This window comes from Leptonychotes weddellii, chromosome X, assembly GCF_054177405.1.
Source record: "Leptonychotes weddellii isolate Sample4059 chromosome X, ASM5417740v2, whole genome shotgun sequence".
Classification (NCBI taxonomy): domain Eukaryota; kingdom Metazoa; phylum Chordata; class Mammalia; order Carnivora; family Phocidae; genus Leptonychotes; species Leptonychotes weddellii.
This window is the reverse complement of record NC_138385.1, coordinates 103,593,614-103,617,742: the sequence shown is the minus strand read 5'-3', so window position 1 is coordinate 103,617,742 and position 24,129 is coordinate 103,593,614. Positions and strand designations below refer to the sequence as shown.

General features: G+C 42.5%; 1 protein-coding gene across 4 annotated transcripts in view; it reads right to left on the bottom strand.

Moving 5' to 3' along the window:
- Positions 1-24,129, bottom strand: part of LOC102744400 (neuroligin-4, X-linked) — a 288,242-nt gene that overhangs the window by 223,697 nt on the left and 40,416 nt on the right. The window lies entirely within an intron of this gene.

The following is a 24,129-nucleotide window of genomic DNA, read 5'->3' as shown; positions in this document are numbered from 1 at the left end:
CTTGCCTTAATTCTTGCTGGGCACCCCATGATCTGGAACGATGCACGGCATTTAGAAAACATTCAACAAGTCTCCGTTGAATCAACACACAAATCCCCAGAAGTTACACATCTCGTTCAGAAGACTGTAACGATGTCTCCCAATTTCACTATTTACAAAGACTGGTCGGTCAGTAGATAGGTAGCCCCAAAACAGTGTTTCTCAAATGTCTAAGGAAACTGCCACTTCTGCCTAAGGGGATATGCACGGAGCCTATCAACGGTTTTCGGTATCAGAGTAGGAGAAATGTGGGACAGGGCTTTATGTCATGCGGATATTTATCAGATACGCAAACGGAGCATGACCTAACGGAAAGAGCATAGGCTCTGGATTCTAACCCTTCTTGAGCTATTCCCTGGCGTATGCCATGAGGCTACACACATCATCACCCTGGAACTCTGCTCCTCGTAAAAACAGAGCAAGACGGAACAATTCACATATCGGCTGTATTATGTGCCACCAGAACATCAATCATAAGTAAAAGCGTCCATACGGCCATCCTGATTTTCACATACAGCCATCCACGGCAAACCTTTCACCTCACAGCCCATTTTATTTATTTTTGTTTGTTTGTGTGGCCCATTTCAAATTTTTTAAACATTTTATTTATTTATTTGAGAGAGAGAGGCAGGCTCCCCGCTGAGCTGGGAGCCCGATGCAGGGCTCGATCCCAGGACTCCGAGATCATGACCTGAGCTGAAGGTAGACGCTTAACCGACGGAGCCACCCAAGGTGGGTGCCCCAAGCACCCCATTTTAAAAGCTGATGGTACATTTGAGCTACCCTCCGTTGAGTGGGATCTCCCAGAGTTGTCTGGATGTAGAACCTATGACTCTCACTAGATAAATCATTCCTCTTATGACAGTAAAGAATGTTGGGCCTGACTGGGAGAGGACTGTAAATGACCCATTAGGGAAAGAAAACATTACATTACATGTTGGAAGCAGTATAGCTTTAAATAGAGCGTTCTTCAACTCAAAAACAAGACACACGTGCCTAGAAAGATGTCATGGGTGATTCAGAGTATTTCTGGACTAGAGGATAATGATGCATTTAAGTGGACGGTTGAGCACTTATTGACTAATATGTCAATAAGCTCTATTTTTTTTTTTTTTTTTAGGGAAAGCTACCAGAGCTGGATCTGTCATGGAGCTACACCACCTCCAGAGGAAATTCCATAGTCAAGGACACCCTGGGCCAAGTTCATCAGAGCTGAATGAAAATGCACTCCGAGTCTGGGTTGTACCATTGAAAGTGAAAAATAGCATCACACCAAACGGTGGATGTATGTGTTTGCTTCTATCTTTGAATTCTGCCGTGGACAACATTTGGATTTCTGTCACACCGTGATCCAATTTCTGAATAATTAGGAGGCAGACAAGAACAAGAAAGAGGTGATGACATGTTTGGACTCTTTTGTTTTCCCGAAAGCCCTTTTGATGTTGAATCAGTATTAGCTGCTCCTTCTGGAGCCTTCCTGGCGATAAAAGGAGACACCATTAATTTGTGACTCTGGCGGACTTGGGTCCTCGAATGCTAAGTCTGTGAGCTGAGGAACGTGAGCTGAGCTGCCTGGGATTTAGGTAAATGCTCTGTCGTACCTTCTTCATGGGGTCTGGTGAGCAGGAATGAGGCACTATGCAAAGGTGTAGGGCAGAGAAAATGCCCACTCAATAAACACAAAATGCTAGGATTTTGCCCAGGGGTGTGCTCGAAAGAATCCTGCGTACAGAGACAAAATACACAGGCTCTGAAGTCAGCCCAGGGTTGGTGCTGAGCAAGTGTAGAGCAAGGACTTTAAATTCTTTGAGCCTCCCTTTCCTGATGTGTTTATCACTGTCTGAGAATGAAATGAGATCGAGGCAGCGCATAGTCCCTGGAATGCAGAGCTCAGTAGAGGTGGGACTCGGTGGGTTTACATCAGCACTTACAAAGTTAGTTCCATTGGGAAATTCTGGCCCACTCCACACTTCTCCAACTCAATGCGGATGAGACTATCTACGAGCCACATATGCATTAATAAGTAGGGTCAGGTCTAGACTTCATGCTGAGTCCAAGGATCAAGTCTCTCTGCCCAAATCTACCTCCCCTGCCCCCCAAGAGAGTTTTGAGGGCCAGAGAGAGATCATGGACCAGCAGAATCTAGAAGAAGGTACCCAGGGGGATGTGAGCACTTTCTACGTAATGTACATACATTCAGGGCTATCTTATTTATCTCCTCGCTTTTTTGAAATTTGGCTAATTTGCATACAAGTCGTACAATCTGAAACCCATGGTTTCTGAACCTCGGCACTGTTGACATCATGGACCATATAGTTCTTCCCGGCGGGTGCCGTCCTGTGCCCTGTAGGGGGTGGGGCAGCCTCCCTGGTCTTCAGCTAGTAGATGCCAGTAACACCTCCCCACCCAATTTTCACCATCAAAAATATCTCCAAACATTGCTAAATGAGCCCTGGGGCAGCATCCCCCCAGAGTGAGAGCCAGAGGTCTGAGTCATCCAATTTGGAATTCTGGTGGCCATGTAAATGATTAAGTATCCGTGGGTACAAGTAAAGAATATGATATGTGTGCATATGTCATACATTCAAGTATTAGTCAACTTTAAAAGTTTTAACATTACAAGTCATAAAGAATTTTAAAATAAATCTATTAAATATGCCTCATGATCATTAAAAAAAAAAAAACCCTATACATTTAATCAACCAATACATCTGGGGACAAAAAAAATAAAAGACCTCCCATGCAAACCTCACACACTGCAAAGTATTTCTCAAGCGGTGAAATATGGTTATATATGCATATAAACATATAGATTTAGTATATAGTATATATTACATATACTTATATACATATATCTGTTTCATATATTGTTTTTTTTGTTTTTCCCAAAATAAAAAAGGCACACTAGAAAAGGAATTAGCTGAATAAAAAATTTTAATGAAAAAAAAAGTAAAAATCATAGTTTCATTGAATACATACGATATGAAAGCGAAGAAGGGCTTTCTAGCATGCTTTCTCTGCAAAGGTTGCACAAAGAGGAATATTTCAGACTGGCGTTTGACGTGATTTATACCTTGGCTGGGTATTTTAGGATGATTCTCTACAGGGCAGACATCCTGCCTGAGATTGTAATTAAGACAAGGCTCAAACTATGCAAGCATATCAGAATACAAATGGGTCAAAATAAAAGTCACAATACATTTCTCCCCAAAGTGTCCATCCCTCAAACGGAGATTGGTTTTCATGTTAAAATATGTGTCTCATTAAGATGAGCCCAGACCAAACATATTTTGCTATTTTGAACCAACAAGGAATAAAATCATGTCTCCCCGGCATTCAAGGCCTTTCCTTTCCAGGCCGTGAAAAATACATTAGAGGACAGAGAACTCTGTGGATGCATCTTCAAAAACCCAACCTCCTGCCCCCCCAAAAAGGGAGAGAGGATGAATGAGCTGGAAGGAGCCCTGGTCCGTGCTGCTCTCAGCTACATGGAAGGCCTGAGACTCACAGACAGATCTGCTGCCAAGAGGGACTATGAAGACTCACTTTCATCTGATGTTTACGAAGCATCAGGAGTAAGAACCGCAGACTCTGGTCCTTGCCCAAATTTATGAGCTGGTACAATCGTCTTCCTATACTGTTTACTACGAAAGCCTATGACAGCCATTCTTCAAACTGCATGCAACCTGTAGACATTGCTGGGGTCCTTCCCTTTTGTTTCTGGGGAGGACACCAACATTTTCCAGTGCCTGAGTGGGGTGCAGCTCATCTTTTGTCCTACAAGATAGAGCTCGGCCATGAGGTAGCCCAGGAAATGTGTTACCTAGAGGTACAACGTCCACTTTGTGCATGGGCTTACCACATACACACACATACACACACACACACACACACACACACACACACCCCTGTCAATCCCCACCAAGATTCACTCAATGCCAGCCATCAGCCAACTAGTATATTATTTGCATATATTTATATTCTGGTCTTATCTCCTAGGGGAGCAAGGTTACAATCTATCAATAGTCTTTTGTCAAATATTACAGCTCATTGCACATTGATCTCTGCACTTGCTTTCAGTTCTGAAAATCAGATCCCATACAAGCCCGCCATGTTGAACCATGAAGCTAAGATGTAAATAAAGTAATTGGAGAGGAAAATAAAGATGCCAAGGTGGCAAGATGATCTTCAAGGTGGTTTTGTTACCCACCATAACCTCAGAGCAACAACTCCATCACCTGCCCGCCCTACTTCTGTTCTTCCGCGGAAGCATAATGGGTCAGGAACACATGTGAGCCACAGTGGAAGGATCTGGAGTTTGCAGCAAGAGGATATGCAGAACACAGACTAAACCCAGGACAAAGAGATAGTGGCTTCTACAGGGTCCAGTCAAAACTGGCTGGATAGAAAGACATTCAATAGTACGTAGCCCGAAAATAGGATTCAAAATAAGATATGGATTTTTCTAGAAGAACTATGTGGACAAGAGGACCTACAATGGTCACAGAAATAAAGCGACACCAAAACCTAGCCACAGGTCAATACGTATTTCATAAAGATCACCATTTTACGTAATGGGGACACCATGGGGGAAGAAGATATGATCCCAGCCCGCAACAAGTTTGCATTTTCATGAAACTATCCCTAACAGGGCCACTTGCTTCCTTATTCATGTTCTGCGCATCGAAAGAAAGCACAGGGATCAGCATGTGTGAACGACTCATTAAATGCTTCATTTTCTGTGTCTAATTCAACTATTACCAAATATGATTTCCAAATCCAAATCAAATAACTTGCAAACACCTCCAGGGTGTGTGTGGACTTTTGTCACCAAACTCAGTCATACATCTTCAAACTCAAAGCACCCTGTCTCTTGACGACTGTTATTTACATATCTTGCAATGTTCGGAAAAATCTCATTTTTGATCCACTCACTTTGCCCCCATATTTTGTTCTATATTTCAAGAACCACTACCATTATATTTTTAGTTATGCTGGTGAAATTAAAAACCATCTTTGGTGGCTCTCCTTCCACGAGTCCATATGGTAAGCCCTCAAATCGGCCAACAGTCTCACAGGACAGGAGGCTTGACCTCATTCATTCTTGGCCAGATACAGAAGAGATCAGAAAGGATTAGCAAACATTCAGAAGACAAATGGTACCAAGTGTTGAGCAAAGATGTATGGTACAGCTAGAACCTCATACCATCCTGGTGAAAATCAGTGCAATCCCACTGAAAACCAATTTTGTATGCCATGTGGAAGTTGAGCATACAGAAGACTTTGGTGCCAATAAATACGCACACACACAGAGACACATATACATACTACCTGGTATATATAGGTAGTATGTATAGAGCTTCTTTAAAAAAAAAAAGACTTTATTTATTCATTTATTTGAAAGAGAGAGCATGAGCAGGGGGAGGGGCAGAGAGAGAGAGAGAATCTCCAGCAGACTCTGCACTGAGCGCAGAACCCACACCTTGAGATCATGACCTGAGCCAAAACCAAGAGTCAAATGCTTAACTGACTGAGCCACCTAGGTGCCCCTAGAGAGATTCTTAAATGTTTGTGTCTGGAGACATGCACAAGAGTGTCCGTGTGTAGCCATAGTCACAGGAGGAAAAAAAAAAAAAAGAGAGAACTAGGATAACCCAGATGTCCATTAGCAGGAGAATGGACTAATATATGTTGGCATACCCAGACAGAATACTACACAAGAGTGAAAAATGAATAAAATACAGACATATGTATCAAAATGGAGAAATCTCAAAAATGAAAAGGAAGCCACAGAAGAATACATATGGCGTGGTTTTATTTATATACTATCATAGAAAACTAGGCAGGGCATTGCTTAGAACTATATTTATACTAAAATATTAAAAGTGCAAGGGCATCGTTAAGGCCAAATTCTGGGATAGCACTTGTGTCTGAGACACAGGACAATGGGACTCAACCCACAGGGATATGCCAAGATAATCGATAATGTTCTATTTGGTAGACGGGCAGTGGGTATGTGTGTTTAATTTTTTGCTTTTAAATAAATATATATTGGGCGCCTGGGGGGCTCAGTTGGTTAAGCGACTGCCTTCGGCTCAGGTCATGATCCTGGAGTCCCGGGATCAAGTCCCGCATCGGGCTCCCTGCTCAGCAGGGAGTCTGCTTCTCCCTCTGACCCTCCCCCCTCTCATGTGCTCTCTGTCTTTCATTCTCTCTCTCAAATAAATAAATAAAATCTTTAAAAAAAAAAAAATTAAATAAATAAATAAATAAATAAATATATTATTCATATATTTACATTTTTATATATAGTGCACATTTTAGGAGTATGATTCTTTAACAATGCAAGTTTTAATCAAGAGTCGCATGTGTCTATGGGTTTGGCTCAGTAACGTCATCTTCCCATGCACTATCGAAAGAGATTTAAAACCTGAAGGAAAGATAGAGAACTGTTTTCTCCAAAGTTATGTTAGGAGCCCAAGGGAGAAGAGGCCATCTGCTGACAGTCCATAAAAAGAAGTAGGGTCCTGGTGGTATGGCTGAAATGGAGAGTCGGGTCAGCTGAGAGCACTCCTGCCCAGGTCACCAATTAGCCGGGGGACTGCGGCCCATCACTTAGCGCCCAGGGCTTCCACTCCCTGATCTAGCCAAGGAGGGCTCGGACAAAGTCACCCCTTAAGATGCCTTCAGCCTGAGGATTCTCTGAAAGCTCACACTATTATCCTTGAAACGGAGTGTACATGAAGTATGGAAGTATGGAAGCCGGTGGGTACAGAACACTCTGCAGGAGGAACTTACTTCAACGAGATAACTGATCCAGAAAAACAAGGGAAGGTCTATTGTGTCAGACATTGATCAGCGGGGTAAAAATGTCACCAACGTCACTCACGTGACTCCTTCATAAGACTCAGAATGAAGATGTTCTTTTTTCCAATACCCACTGATTTATTGTACCATTGGTTCAGTATAAATAATCCACTGCCCTCCTCTATCACCTAACTATATGGAGTTAATTCATAAGTTTGTTCTTAAACTTTACATACATATATTATATATATATATATATACACAGTTTATGTACATACACATGGAGTATATATTATACAGAAACACTATATATCCCATATATACAAGTTCTTAAATATATATGTCTACTAATCCAAACTAATAATGTGGTATGAATATGCACATATATATGTGTGTCTCCAAATAAGCCACTGAAATATTAAGGCCCTTAGGTTCAGAAATTATGCCTTCTCCATTCTTTGTAAATCCCCACGGTATCTTGTTCAATGCCCTTTATGTTGCAGATAATCAATAAAACATGTTCTATGTGATGCTGATTATCCCTTTCCAAATAGAGGGCTCTAGGCATGAGCCAGAAGAACAAGACTCAAATACACCACGAGACACATCGCAACACGTATTTGTCCACGTGTTAAATACCTGGGAGGGGGGGGCGCATCTGGGGCTTGGTCAAGAACATGCCCTCTAGACTCATGCTGCCTACCATAAACCCAGCCTTGAACTCCTTCAGCAACCACACAGGAGGATGTAAAGCATCAACGCCTCCAGTTTCTTATCTATAAACTGGGCAGAATACAGGATGTAACGTATGGACGCCAGCGGGTCTGCGACTGTAAGTGTGTGGGAATATACATGTGTGTGTGAATACAGACCTCTAATTATATAGTATATATAAATACACATAGATATAAACATATATAAGTATGTACATAAACATGTAACTTTAGAACAAGAAGTATCCTCCCAAGAAATGCTAACTAATTAGAATTACTTTCTGAGGTTCTAGTAAATGCTTCCACCGCAGAATCCACTCTGATAAATATAAAGAGACGCCAATCCAATTCCCATCTGAACCCAGTCTACATCCCAGTTGATAACATAAAGCCTGTATTGAAATTGCTACAATTAAGCACGAGTGCGGCCCATTTCCTCCTTCTGTGGGGACCATGGGCTTGCGCAGGATGGAATTTGGGATGGAGTGCCTAAGAGACGCATTTAAAGTTTTAGGTATGTTGAGAGAGCTGGGTTCTTCAAGACAGTAATGGAGGAGTTAAGCTTTGAACTTCAAGAATGTGAATACAAGCTCACCAAGATTTATGGAGAGTGGAAAAGATAATACCAGAAGGAACACTCACATTATGTCACAGTTACTTCCTAAATGTTTACATTCATTGCTAGACTATGAGCAATCTAAGGGCAAAGACCAGAGATGATTAATACTCATGCTTGGAAAACAGAAGTTCTCAGCAGAGGTTATTAAATTAAAGGGAAGAGAAAAGATGCAGAAGGAAGTCAGAAAGACAGGAAAGGCAGAGAAGAATTGGCAAGGTCAGGTTCCCTGATGTTCTCCTTAGCTCATCTGCTGTGGGTAAACCTCTATGCCCACCCCCAGCTCCAGTCATGTTTCTGACATAAACTTCCTTTGGGTCCCCTGGTCTAGCCCCTGCGGTTTCTACCCATAGGAATTTTATCTTGAAAACAGGGAGTCTTGGTTCCCTCTTTGACACAGCAGTAGAACATGGTAGAGTCTTTGGCACTTTACCAGTTTCGGCCAATTTCAATGAAAACTAACTTAAAAAAAAAATAGCATTCTGATGCAGTGTTGAGACTAAATTTGTTTGCACGTCTGCAAGCAAAGTAACTACTCCCGGGTGCCAGGCCCTCTTGCCATACTACAGAAAGGCTATGTCGCAGCAATAAACAATGAGCAGACATAATCTCAATCACTGAAAAGCAATATTTAAGATAGAGAGGACTTTGAACGGGTTCTCCTGCAAAGGAAAACTATCAGTTTGAGTAAAAGAAGAGCTGCATAGTTATTAATAACCCAGTTTGACGTGGAGTTGGAACCTCAGATGTGGTGGGTCTGCAGACAGATGCCTGAGCACTTGGACCCTCTGAGGTTAGTGTGCACAAGAAGGGTGTGCTCCCGAGGGAGAGACAATGGCAAGAACCATCTCGGGTGATAATGAGAAGGATGTCTCTGCGGGTCTTCAATAAGTAGCTTTGAAACCGCTGTTCACAGCCTCCCCTAATGAGCTGTGTGCTGTCCAAAATGGAGAGTGTCTTTAGAACGTATCCCAAGACACCATCCATGACCCAAGGACCACTTCGATGTTACATGACCCCAGCAGGTTGAAAAAAGAGGGCAGGAGATGCCTACTTTATCTCCTAGGGAAGGCTGCTCCATCTTTTATGGAAGAGCCTGTATTTCGGAAATTACTACGTTTGTGTGAGGTTTTCTCTGACTGTTCACATTCTCCTCTCCTGGGTTTCTGATCGCACAGTCGCCTGAAATGACAAGGTGACAGGCTTATAAGCTGTAGAGCTCCAGGTTATGAAACAATCCTTTCTCCACACATCTTCCTTCCTGAGCATGACTCTTGCACAAGCTCCCAGGAGAGGCAGGATTTGTCTTCGGTCTTGAGCACCACATCCCCCCAACCCATTCTCCCGAAATATCTGCTCTGCATCCCTCCAGTGGGAGTATTTGTGTGTGAAAACAGTCTTCCCCAGAAATGGAGGCACTACAGAGAGGTTTCCTGCTTGGGGATCAGAACCTAATTGAGATGACCTTCCAGCTCTAGGACATGACCAGGGCTTCTGAGACCGGGAATATGGGCAAGAGGCTTCCCTTAAAAGCCTTTCCCGCACATTTGCATGGGAAGGGAGAAGAAAAGGGAAGGGGGAAAAGGCTGCAAAATAAAGGATAAGAGTCAGAAAGGCAAGAATAAGAAGTTCAAAGTTGAGAGACAGAACCAGGGTCAAGTCCAGAATACATGATGGGACTCCAAGGCATCTCCTTGCAAATCTACCTCCAAAGCCTCATGAATATTATCACAAGGCAAAATTCACTAAAATGAAAAGTATTTTGCCAAGAAAGGCAGTAAATAGCATTCAACAATAACTGCTCTTGAGGCCTTAAAATGTCTTAAGTAAAAATGATAGGAAGAGTGTAAGCCACTACATTGCTGTTTTTGGGGGGTTTTTTTGACAGAGAATTCTCACGCTCCACCCACCATACTGAGACCTAGTCAGTCTCACACCCATCCCCCAGCTCTGGCAAAAATCCCTACCTACACATGCAGGCTTTAAAAAGAAAATCTGGATAGAAAAATGTTTAAAACCCTTCCCTCTACCCAGACTCCATGATCCCCACTCCTACCCAGATGCCCTTCAGTGGATGCCCTTCGAGGGTTCTATGAATGTGAACAGATAAATCTCATCTTTGTTTTTGCTGAATGTAAACTGAAATGTGGTATTTTCTTCTTCAATTACAAAGGCTAAGTGCAACACACACAGACACACACACACACTCTGTATCAGAAATTCCTGCAATTTTCCCCCAATAAAAATCACATATATTTCCCTATCAAATTAATGCTATTGCAGACAACAGACAATACTACATAAACTCACTGCCATTTTGAAATTGTGGCATTAATGAGGCTCTTAACCAGATCTGAATATGTAATAAACAGGAAAGAAGTACATGCGTTATTATGGCACATTTAAAAAAATATCTTGATAACTCTTCCATTAAAACTGGTTTCCTTTTAAGCTTATTTATCTCAGGACTTAAAAGTGTTGTTTTTATTTTTATTTTTTTAAAGATTTTATTTACTTATTTATTTGACAGAGAGGGCACAAGCAGGTGGAGCATCAGGCAGGGGGAGTGGGAGAGGGAGAAGCAGTCTCCCCGCTGAGCAGAGAGCGCAACGCGGTACTCAATCCCAGGACCCTGGGATCATGACCCGAGCCAAAGGCAGATGCTTAACTGACTGAGCCAACCAGGTACCCCTAAAAGTGTTATTTTTAGAAAAAGGGTCTATTTTTCACCAAGCTGACAAAGGGATCTCTCACACACACACACACACACGTACCCCAAGCATTGATGGTTAAGAACCCTTGACTAATGGCCAAACTATTAACACAACCTGCCTCAGGGTGGTGAGGAGATAGTCAGCTATCAAGACCTTGTGGATACAGCAAGGTTACAGCACAGCTCTCTGTTGGTGGAGAAGGTGGCTGTGGTTGGATGAATGAAGACCATCTACTCAACTCTTTCGTACAGGCGTTTCTAGCTCTTCTTCCCTCCCTTGGGAAGACCTGCCCTTTGCATCAGTCCACCATGAAAATAAATGACCCTTCCCTCCACCTGCAGGTCTCGCTTGGCTCTGGTCATATCCACCCAGGTGAAGGACGTCTTCCTGGTCACCTCTCCCTGGACACCTTTGGTGGAACCTGAGATCATGTCATCTTGGCATCCCTAAAGGCCAAAGCTGTGCCCACAACAAGTAGCTAATAGCAACATTGGAGCTTCTCTCATCCAGGAACTGAAACACTTGTGTGTGCCCTTTGCATGGGTGTGGGGGGTTGGGGGGGCAGGATCACCTGCAAGACCAGGGCATCTCTAACCTCCGGAGAGACTCCAGCAACCACATGGTCTTTCTCTCTGAACAAGGCCCCTTAAATTTCACAACTACAACTTGAAAATAAAGGAATGTTAAATTGGATGCTGTGTGCTCAAGGGGAGTCTCCTCTATGAAGCCATGAGAAAGAATGCCAGTGATAAATAGAATTGATAGGGGCGTGCATCACCCTGATGCTTCTCAATCCCCGCCCTCCAATCCCCATGCTCCCTTTCTCAGAGAAAAGACCAGGAAAGGCTCAATATTATATAAGCTCCAGAGTACTTCATAACAAATGGCAAAATCCTGAAACTCTAAAAGGGTAGGTCTCTCTCTTGCCGGTATGGGCATCATTTTTGATCCCTTTTGAATCTCAAAACTCCCTGTGTTTCTTAAATATACGTATGGGACAATTTCTTTCTCCCAGTCCCCTCCTTCTCTATACAGAAGGATATAAAAAGGTTGGTCCTTTTTTTTTTTTCCCTAAGGTAATCAGATGTCACAGATTTTCTGCAATTAATGCTTTCCTTGGCTATTTTCAGACCTCCTATTAAGAGCTATTCTCTTACCAAAGCCTGTTCCTCCGAACCCAATTAAACCCAATTAAATCCTCTGCCATGATTGTTCTATTTCCCCCATGTTTAATTATCTCTTAACAAGAGTGTTTCTGCATGTTTTCAATTGGCCATCCCAGACAGTGTCACTGAGAGTATGTGGCACACACATCAGTGAAATCTGGATGTGAAATTATCACCTGGCAAACTCCCCCGAGTGGAAATGTACCAACTGGGAAGGTTCCATTTTAAGAGTTCCTACTGCAACTTCAAATATGAGAGCACTGTCAGCCAATCGCATCAAAAAGGTCTTGAAACAACAAATATAAAACAGTTTGCCTCTATGAAGTATGTCCTTTGAATTAACTAGGTCACTAGGAAAATGTGTTGCATTTATGCAGCCCAGATAACTGGCTTCAATATGTATTAACAAATAAGCTTCGGGCGCCTGGGTGGCTCAGTTGGTTAAGCGACTGCCTTCGGCTCAGGTCATGATCCTGGAGTCACAGGATCGAGTCCCGCATCGGGCTCCCTGCTCGGCAGGGAGTCTGCTTCTCCCTCTGACCCTCCTCCCTCTCATGCTCTCTGTCTCTCATTCTCTCTCTCAAATAAATAAATAAAATCTTTAAAAAAAAAAAAACAAATAAGCTTCAGTTTTATATGTGTGTGTGAATAGGTGTGTACACATTGTTGTGTATGTGAGAGACAGTAGCTTCTTCCCTAAGATTTTCACAGACTAGATTAAAATTACAAGACCCACCCCCAATCAGGACATTTTGGGTGTTCAATTTTATCTCACAGATTAAAAGCTTATAGAAATACACAAAGGAATATTTTTAAAAAAATTCATCAGCTGTAAGGATATTCTAAAAGAGCAAGATTAGGAAGCCAAAACTCATAAAAAGCAAAGGAAAATCGGAAGAGGCAGGGTAGAGACATAGCTCCCAATCAGAAACACTCTGGTTTCTCGGATCACGGAAGGGACCTCAAAGGAGGAGAGACCACAGGCATCTCCAGCAGAGAGGGAGAACAAATGAGTCAGTTCTCCAAAAATCAATACTTGGACAAAGAGACTCAAGATGAAGACTGTGTCATGGTGCCAACTCTAAATGTCAGCACTGCATGGTTTTAATGAGTTAGCTTCTCCGAGGATAAAAGGGACTCAAACATAAATGTTGGTGAAAGCCAGCGGCATCTCGTTGGAGAACATGCAGACCTACAACCTGTCTAATATTGATCAGGTGGAAGGTGCATTGAAGAAAGGTAGACGAGGCTCGCTGCAAAAGGTAGGGAAAGCGGTCTATGGATCATCGCCAGTGCTCGTGCGTAGGAACTCAGTCCTCCCCATTGTAGCAGCTTGGGAAAGAGCAGGTTATAATGAAAGAAAATTTTGCTTCAATACAAGCATCCTTGACCACTGAACAAATTTCTGGCACTGGTAATGATGTCCCTGGCCCTTGACTGAAAGGACCTCACGGAATGAGACCAGCGGATACACGGAGCTCCTGCGCGGGGCCACTTGGGATGAGCGCCAGGGAAATGCAAGCAGAGAAAATTATATTTAATTCAACCTCATGTGCAGTCACAGAAACAGGAGAAACTGGAACAATTACATTGGAACGGCGCCACGGACCATGCACAATGGGCTTCCCGTAGGATAGGCAAAGCACTCCAAAACAAGAACATTCTGTGACTTCAGTTAAGGGGGGGAAAAAAAAGTAAAACAACCAGAAAATAGAAAGCTTTCGGGAGAAAACACGAGGTCATTTTTAAGTGATTACAGGCTTTCTCTAAAGAACACATCACAGAATAGAGGGGACAAAATAAACGACTGAGTGATGAAATTTGCTCAATAGGCATCCTCGACTTATTTTTTTAACCCAAAGCACTGTGTCTAGATGAAGGGAACATGGATGGGATTTTAAGTCAAAGCAATGACCTGTGCTACTCTAGACCTGTGGTTCTCACATCTGACCGTGTGCTAGGATCCTTGGGGGACTCCTAAAAATCTCACAGCACAGGTGGCACCCAGGACCCAGCCAGCCGGCATCTCTGGGGGACTAAGGCATAGGTATCAGGTATGTTTGAAATTCTCCAGGTCATGCTAAAGGTCAGCCAAATTTGCAAAATGGTGCTGCTTTTGATGGGGCTCTGCACATACGCCAGGCAACTGGGGCCTTATTTTATTTTCTTCTTTTTGAAAAACTGTGTCTCAACAAAGACTCGCATGAAGTCCTAAAACCCAAACTATGAGCATCATTTAAACAGCATCAGTAACACCAACTAGCAAATCCCTACCCCGACACACACCAGCCCCACGGCCATGCCATGACCACGCCTGCTCAGGAGATATATTATATATTATTTCTGGATGCTATCTAAAATTTTTCTACAGGCAACCACCACCCTGTTTGCATCCTCCCTCCGCACATCCCAGCAGAGTGACAACACTATTCTGGGGTGTATCACTCTTCAATATTAACATTATTATAACCAGGAGATTCATGGTCACTCATGAACTGAGCTTTGTACTCTATAAAATCTCCTTCCCTGAATAACCTGTTCTATCTGGAGACAGTAACAGCCTCAGGTTTTCATTTTCATGTTTTCTCTGTTGTCTACTGTTCAATTTTTCTAAATGCTCCCACAAAACTATAGCTCATCTCAAGTACTCTTTGCACAGGGTCAAATGCCTATTTCCTTTTATTTTTTTCCTCCAGGTCTGTCTCTCTAGGAGCCTTTTTGTCCCAATGTGCTCCTAGCATTCATCTCAGACCCAATTCCTTCCGCCATCTTCCGCTGAGTCCATTTTGGTTTCTTGGAAACCAAGTCTTTCCATTTTATTTACTCTGCTATTGGAGGGAAGACATTTGAAGGAAGACACAGCTTTCTGAGAAAGAGTGCATGAAAGGTAAATCTTTCAAAACCTGCATGAGTAAAAATTTCTTTACTTTGACTTCACATTGACAGTTTGGTTCAGGATAGAGTTCTACCTTGTCAAAATTTGCTTTTCTTACAACTGTGAAAGTGTTTCTCTGTCTCCAAACTTCCGGTAAAGACTTGGAAGGGTCCCATGGCCTTCTAACTCCTGATTATTTATGGGTTGTTGTCTTTTTTTATATGCTCCTCCAACCGCTCTGAGGATCCCAACCTCTCAGTATCTCCCCAATGTAGCTACTGTCCTGAAATCCCAGGACAGTGTGTTTGGGAGTAAGGTTCATTCCAGTCACGTGTTGGGCATCCAGTACGCCACAAAATCTGGAAGCTCAGGTCTTTTGATGCCAAAGGAAAAATTAAATTATTTAGAAGTCATATCTATCTCTTTCCAGAATCACTGCATGTATGATAAATTCCTGGATTGAGTTTTAATTTTTTCATTTTTTTCCTATCACTCTCTCATTAGCTTTTACCAACAGGAAATATCCTCATATTTATTTTCCCATCCAAGCTTTAAAAGCATGTTTATTATGTTACTTTTTCATAGGATCTGCATTTCTTTTTTGTTTGTTTGTTTTAAGGATCAATATTTTGCCTTATCCCCCACAAACTATAGATTAGAGATTTTTTGTGTGTTTCCTATTTGATGCTTTGTGTGCTTCATCCAGATAACCCTTTTCGATTGGCTATCTTTAGACTCTCTTACTACAGGTTTCACTATAATATGTAGGATTAAGACTATCTTTTTTCATTTGAGAATAAGCTCTATGTGGGGGTTTTCAGCAGGTGGAACTTTGTACAATGAAAAAGCAATTTACTCAAATGGTCTTCAAATGCCATTTATGGGATTCTTTTCAGAAGAAACTGCCTGTTCAGCTTCCCCATAAAAAAGAATCCTCCAATATCAGTTTGTGCATGTCCAGTGGCTTTCACCCTGGTGGGAGGAGAGGGTGAGAGAAAAGGCTGACTGGCCACTGGCAAGCAAACTCTATCTAATTCCCTAGTTTTCGGTCTAAGCGCTCAGTGCTCACTTCACTAAATCTTCAAGTGCCTGGTGCTTCTTGTCTGGGTTGAATTCCTCCCGCATAAATTTCTTCAGTTTCCTGAGGAGTGGGGTGAAGGACACTACTTTGCCACACAGGATGGAAATGTGTGGTCTCACAGAACTTCAATTGAGCACAAGGTTTTGGAAGAGGTAGCAAGATTGATGCATGTGTTCAATCCAGTCTGGATAAAGGGAAACATGGAATTCTCCACCACCGTGGAAATGATTTATTTTTCTTACTCTGACAAAAATAGCTCTGCACATAATACAAGAACCTGCACAAAAAAATAAACTAGCAAGAGAAATGGTGGGGTAGCATAAGATCATGTACCATTATACCACCCGGAAGCATGGAGAATGCACTCTACGAGATGCAATCTCATTACATCAAAGTAAATGCTTTCCAAAGTCATTTAAGACCTAGCTTGATCCAATATATTTCGTGTATTATTTCATTCTTCTTACATAGCATGTCATCAAGTATTTCTTTTTGTTTTTCATTTTTATCTGGCACAGATGCATCTAATATGGTTAGATTAAAGCAATTTTTAGATTACTAAGAAATAGGGCTAAGAGTAAAAATTCATGTGGAAGAATAAGATGGCCCCAGGAGCGAGGGGGAGTGTCATGCATCAAATGCACGACAAAATATATTTGCCAACATTGAGCTCTAAACTTTCCTCAATTAATATCCTCACTTTCTTCCATCTACATCATCCAATCAGCTCAAGACTGTAAGCTGTGTCCTGTCCATCATATGTTGCCAAAAGTTCTCCTAATGGCCACTAGCATTTCCACTAAGGCTAGGGTCTCCCATCTAAACCCTAAGTAAGAACCTCATGTTTGTTTAGACACCCGAACATTTAGTGGAACGGACTGTTTGCAGGTCTCCCGACAAAGCTCTAAAGTCAATGGACATGCTAATATGCTACGTGGGAGTAAGCAGTCCCCAAAATCCAATGCGAGGAAAGAGTAGACATCGGCGCCGTGGTCACTGGCATTTTCCCCACACCACAATCACCTTGTTTGAGGTAGCAGCAAAACGGACGTTAACGCAGGGTGGGAGAACCGCCTATCCCTGCAACCAGTTACGCTGCTGACCCCCCTTCATTTCCACAGGGTAAGAAGCACAAAGATGACTTTGAAAAGTATAGAAAAGAAACTATTAAACAGAGCTGCCTATCAAAGCAGAAGAATGCGATACAGCTGTTTTGCAAAAAACGCCAGACCGCGCATTCATTCAGAATTACAGACATTCTCTGGCCCTTTAGTCTTTTATCCAAAATATATCAGCCGTCTATGACAATTTCCATATCCTTGAATTTGCAAATGAAAAGTCCATGGCTTATCTAAACAGTACTGTGGGATTAACTTACCAATTTTAGGATTACATCTACAGAAAATTAAATCCCATACATTTTCCCTAGAGGAGAAGCTTACACAGGGAAAGGCTGCAAAGATGTGGAAAACATGTACATGTAGGGGAAGGAAAGCAGATGACAAGGAAGCAGATGTAATTTTCTGTAACATCAATGATTTATTACATTGGTCTCCTCCGTTAAGCTCACCATGGTAGATGTCTGTTACTAAGACACACGTGACGACGGATGTGGATGTCAGTAAGCTCACGTTGCCTACTACACCATCCTCACCCAAAGAACGGAGGTCAGTGGGCTGGTCTGCCGAGAAATGGGCACTTCCATACGCCTCCTCTTACTTGCTTGTTTTCCATGCTAGAAATGCTACCCTAAAAATAGCTCTGATTAATCCCCTTGGCAAACAAACTGCCACTGTCTTTGGAAGAATGATTTTGCTGAGTGCATTCTCATTCCCAATGCACAAAACCATTTCAGAAGTCAAGACAAGAAATAGCTTCTTCCCTTTTATAGAACGTGACAAATAATGTATATTCCAGCAATCATCATGCTCCTTGGTGTTTACCCAAAGGGGTTGAATACTTACATCCATACAAACATCTACACGTGGATGTTTATAGTGGCTTTATTCACAATGGCCCAAACTCAGAAACAACCAAGATGTCCCTCCCTAGGTGAATGGATAAACTGGGGTCCATCCAGACAACTGGATAGCACTCAGGGCTAAAAGGAAGTGAGCAATCAAGCTATGTTTGAAAAGATGTGGACGAATCTTAAATGCACATTACTAAGTGAAAGAAGCCAATCTGAAAAGGCTCCATGGTCTATGATTTCAGCTCTAGGACATTCTGGAAAAGGCAAAACCATGGAGACAGTAAAAAGATCAGTGGTCACCAGGGGTTGGGGCAGGGGGTGGGAGGGATGACTAGGCAGAGCACAGAGAAAATTTAGGGCAATAAACGTATTCTGTAGGATGCTGTCATGCTGGATATAGGTCATTCTACATTTGTGCAAAACCACAGAATGTACATGACGTGTCAATGTAGGTTCTTCCTTGGTAATAAAAAATATATATATAAAGTTGACACCTGTCCAAGGACAAAGAGGTGGTGCCAAGTATTCACACCTTTTTGGTTTTTTTTTTTCTTCTAAATCCTGTGCTCTTAACCACTGGGATATAAAGTCTTTCCAATGTGATGGCATTCTACACAGTAGAGCCGAAACGATTCAATAATATAACCCCTCAGTGTTAATTGAGCTTTAAATTTTCTGGTGTCTCTTAGCACTCTCACGTTAAAGGATATTTGGCAGCGTTAATATGAAGAGGTTGCTGACTTCAAATCAATCCCTCTGTAATTTAACTGAGTTCTTAAAATACATCAGCAAAATTGAATATTTAAAATAAAAGCCACAATCTGCAAAACAAAAAGGATTACTGAGAAAGTTTCCATTCATGTTGTGGAAATATTATTTACAAGTTTATGGAAGCAATTAACGCGTGTCTGAAGCCACGATCAAAGTGCTTACAAAGGACAGAGGAGGGGCACGCATTCCCTCCATATCCTGTCTGGGGAATCATTAGACACCTTTTTCTTCTGACAATTCATGGAAAATTTCTAAGTCTTCTTGGGGAAAAAAGAGCACCCACTAAGGTCAGATTTTGAAGAAGGTGGTGCCTGCTATTTCCACATACACACAAAAATCTAGGACTCCAAAACTGCTCAGATTGGCTTAATATTCTGGGTCTATTTCACTGTCTATGTTAATTTCACTCTGCTTCCCCCTCCCCCTTATTTTTAACCCATTGCCTTGTACCTGCTCCTTCATATTGAAGGTCAAAAGGCAGCTCCTGAGAGATCTGGATTCACAAGGATCTCTGGTTAAGTATGTGCCCTACCCCCAGCCCAGAGCAAACCCTGACAGTGGCCTCCTGGCTTCACGCCGTGGTCATCCTCTCCCATGCCTCTACCTCATATCCACCCTATGACCTTGGTGAAGACCTCAGCTCTAACGTAAAGATCATAATTGTGTGGTAGGTAGAATGATGGCCCCCCAAAGATGCCCCCATGTTAACCCCCAGAACCTCTGAATATGTTCTGTTATGTGGAAAATAGGCATATAGGTTGCAGATAGAATTACGGGTGCTAATCGGTTGACCTGGAGATGGGGAGATGATCCTGGATCCCCCCAGGTGGGCCCAAAGGAAGGATGAGGATCGTTAGAAAAGAACGAGGGACACAGAAGAGAGCGAACCAGAGAGATCATAGTATGAGAAGGACTGAAGCCAGGGGCTTTGGAGCCAGAGGAAGGGGGCAATGAGCCAAGGAATGGGGCAGCCTCTGGGAGCTCTGGCAAAGAAACAGATTCTCCCCTACAGCCTGGGAATAAATGCAGCCCTGCTGCCATGTTGATTCTAGATCCGTAAGACTCACTGTGGACTTCGGAACTCCAGAAGTGTAACATCATAAATGTGTGTTGTCTTAGCCACTGAGTTTGTAATAATTTGTTGCAGCCGCCATAGGAAACCAATATGAATGGTAAGTACTGGATACAGCAGTTGAGATGATTGAGTCAGTATATAAAAAGCACTTGGAACAGATCCTAGCACAAATGAAAAGCTATCTGATTGTCAGCCTATGTTATGGTTGATAGCCCAAAGAGATAACGCTGGGTTCAGGAGGTAGAATGCTAGGGTGGTATGGTGAAAAAAGAAATAACGGTATTTGGGGGCACATGATTCCCCTTATATTGTGCACGTAAATAACATCCTATTCCATCTATCATTGTTTTGATTCCACAAGCATCATAAAATATCTTGGTATGTGTCTATTTCCTGTATAGGATGGTCTAGACTGACTTATAATTCTAGCCAGTTGCCACATAACAGATTACTCATGCAGAATCATGTCCTTTGAACATGAAAAACTGCTTAGAGGTAGAAGAACCTCTGGACATTTTTAAAGAACACCAGGAGGCATCTACAAAGTTGACACATTCGACGTTTAGAAAGTGGGACGATGATGGAGGTCGACAAATTTCAGATGGTGCTATGAACCTGGCCTGCTCGTAGCGCTCTCCCTCTGTGTTCTCGAATATTACTATGGCTTCTATAACCACCAGACATAAAAGGCGGTCTACATGACATACTGGAGCACAATCAGATGTGATCATGTTCACCCACTAACTTCCGATAACTGAGGAAATCACACAATTCATCTACTGATTTTGTCACTCTGTAGTTCTAGGAAGGCACCATCTCCTTTGATCCTTGTGGACCCAATGGACAAGACAATCACTGAACAAGAGCCCACAGTGATTTTTCCGGCAACCAATTCACTTCCTTAGAGCTCACTTTCTACCCATGGAAAATGGACACGATATCTCTGCTTAACCTGTTCCATAATCAAATAGGACCATGTATATGAAAGGAAGGTTGAAAACCACAGAGCAAACAAATGCATCCCTAATTATTGTAGCGGGCACGGACTATTTCATTTTATTTAAAATCAGATATTGCAATGTGCTGACAGTCACTATCATCACCAGCATGCACATCATTCAAGATCATGTCCACATGAGCCTGAGAAACACATCTCCCTCACTGACTTATCCTAAAAAGGAGTAAAATATAGAAATGCTAAGCATATATTGATCTTGTCACTCGTGTGAGTGTGCTGACACAGTTTACATAACTCAGGTAAAACCGAGGAAAGCTAAATTCCATGGTACTGGCAAAGAGACAACATCAAGTCAAGCTTTTGAAGGTCGGAGCCAAGAAAGCTCCTGTATCTTAAGACCTAAAAAAACACCAAACCTCTGAGAATGGCATGGTAAGGAAAATCAGGCATATTTTGATGACAAAAAGCTATAAAACATTAATATACTCAAGAGAAGGGGATAAAGCCTCCGGTAATGTCATCCCAGCAATACGATCATGCCATCCTAAATGTAAGCCATTTTCCGTGAGTGTCAAGGGCTTTGAAAAGTCATTTAAAAAAAGAGAGTAGGCTAAACTTTAGAGTCCTGCTATTTATGTGATTTTTATGGCATTGCTAAGAGAGAGAAACCCAGATGTTGGAATTTCCCAGGGTGCATGTGGGGTTCCATGGTCTGGCCACTAGATGGGTGCTCATTGACTCTGATGCCCTCATCAGCTCAGTATTGGGTTCACACCATCCTCCTCAGCTCAGTGCTCGGTTCACGTGCTCCTCATCTGCTCAGTGTTGGGTTCACACCCTCCTCATCTGCTCAGTGTTGGGCTCACACCAACCTCATCTGCTCAGTGTTGGGCTCACACCATCCTCCTCTGCTCAGTGCTCGGTTAACATGCTCCTCATCTGCTCAGTGCTGGGTTCACATCACCCTCATCCGCTCAGTGTTGGGCTTACACCATCCTCCTCTGCTCAGTGTTGGGCTCACACCATCCTCCTCTGCTCAGTGCTCGGTTAACATGCTCCTCATCTGCTCAGTGTTGGGTTCACACCCTCATCTGCTCAGAGGGCTCTCACTAAGCTCAGCTTTCTCTTTACTGACTACTTGCCACCCGAAACCCAACCTCTCAGGTCAAGCAGGTGAAGAGAGCAGGTGCTTCTCTCTCAGGACCAAAAGGCAAGTGCAAATCACAAGGACACCATCAAAGTTCCAGTTGAAGCCAAGTGCAAAAACAAGATGGAGAAGGAGGTGGCTTCTTCTCAGCTTACAAGGCTGTGACGTGGGGTCCCTTTCTGTCTTCCTAAGGACATCTCCTTATGACTCCCTGTCATTTACTAGTTATCATGCTGAAGTCAAGTGACCACTTTTTCAGAGCTTATGAGACATGATTAAAATAGATTAATGTCCTGGGCGCCTGGGTGGCTCAGTTGGTTAAGCGACTGCCTTCGGCTCAGGTCATGATCCTGGAGTCCCGGGATCGAGTCCCGCATCGGGCTCCCTGCTCGGCAGGGAGTCTGCTTCTCCCTCTGACCCTCCTCCCTCTCATGCTCTCTGTCTCTCATTCTCTCTCTCTCAAATAAATAAAAATAAAATCTTTAAAATAAATAAATAAATAAAATAAAATAGATTAATGTCCTGTCACTGAGATCCATTTGAGTTTTTAGTAAATTCACCTCACTTTGTGCTTGAAAAATGGATGTGTAGCTTTCGGAACTGGGTTCAATTTGAAAAGTCTTGAACACAAGAAACCTACAAAGAACAAAAGTGCTAAGTACATACGCACATGAGCAAGCGCTACACTAAACCTAATGAAAGGCTCCCAATGGAACGCTGGATATGTCCGTTTATTGCAGATAATGAATGCTGAATGCATTTGTTTACTGTTTATAAACAGAAAGTAGCAGCAGAGACTGTGTTAAGAAAAAACTCTTTGACTATGATTTTCCTCAAAAAAATAATAGGAGAGAGATCAGAGTTGCTGTAAACTCCAGGTAAGTGGTTCTCTACACGACCTTCACAAGGTCTAAACTGCTGACAGCAATTTTTTTTTTTTTTTGCAATCTTCACTTTGATTTCTTGATGTGATTTTGAAAGCATTATTCTTTAGGATCTCCCCTGGAGCAGAGCCATACGCAATGACACAAGGTTATCAGTTCATTTCCACTACCAGGGCCTATATTTTTCTTTAAGTCAAGTAAAGGTAAAGCATTCCTGGGGAAAACACTATCACATTAGAAGGCACCAATACTTTGCCTGTCTCCCTCTAAGCGACAGTGATAAGTCTTTGTGCTTTGGGGAGAACTTCATTCTCATTTTCCTTGGTGCATCCACAGCTCTCTGGAACATTAGGATGGGGTATGGTCATTTGGAACCTTGGCCCTCTTTTGACAACTCTGCGTGCATGTTAATAAATTCTAGCAGACGATAACAAAGAACCCTCAAGTTTAATACCTTCTTTAATAATCCATTACAATATACCTCACACAGAGATGCACATGCTATGGAATGAACATGAATACACTTAGAAGAGATGGACAAAGTCATGACGCTATCACCAAGGATCGACTTCATCGCTCTTGTGTTATTAATTCAATAAATTCAATAATTAAATATTAGTTCAATTAATTCAATAAATCACGTTGGACCGTGTGGGGTTACTGTGTCAGAGGGGGTGGTGGTTTCCATAATACAAAATATGTCCTATACTTGAGGGATTTTTCAGGCTCATCGGGAAGTCAGACATTTAAGTAAATAGGCAGGAGAATGTCAAAAGCGAAGGTGCCCTCTTCAATAAGTGATTATCACGGAGGAGAAAGGCTTCCCTGGGAAATGACATTCAGGTGACCTCATGACATAAGATGGAACCGGGTTTTTTTCAGGAACTCAGATCCAGGAAGAAAGGTCAGCTAAGGGAGGGGAAGAAAGCAATACCTGAAGACACATGAGGGTCTGAGTCAACACCACTGATTCTGGAAGGTTCTGAATAGTTTGAGCTGCCCAGGACAGAGCATGTGGAGGGATGTGAGAAATGGGATGCAATAGGGAGCCTGGGGCCAAGTCACCAGAGGACATTGCAGCAGCCCCCAGTCTTTGTTCATACAAGGGGAGGGGTCCTCCAGACACACCCACCCTCAAGTACAGAGGGTGGGATTCCAGAGGGAGACAGAGCAAAGAAGGAAGGAACATGCCAAGTGCATATGCTTGTGAGCGAGAGCTAAACTAAACCTTAATGAACGAGAAGTGAGGAGGGCTCTTATGGAGAGTCTGAGAAGCAGTCTCGGGAAGGAGGAGGAGAAACAAGAGCTTGT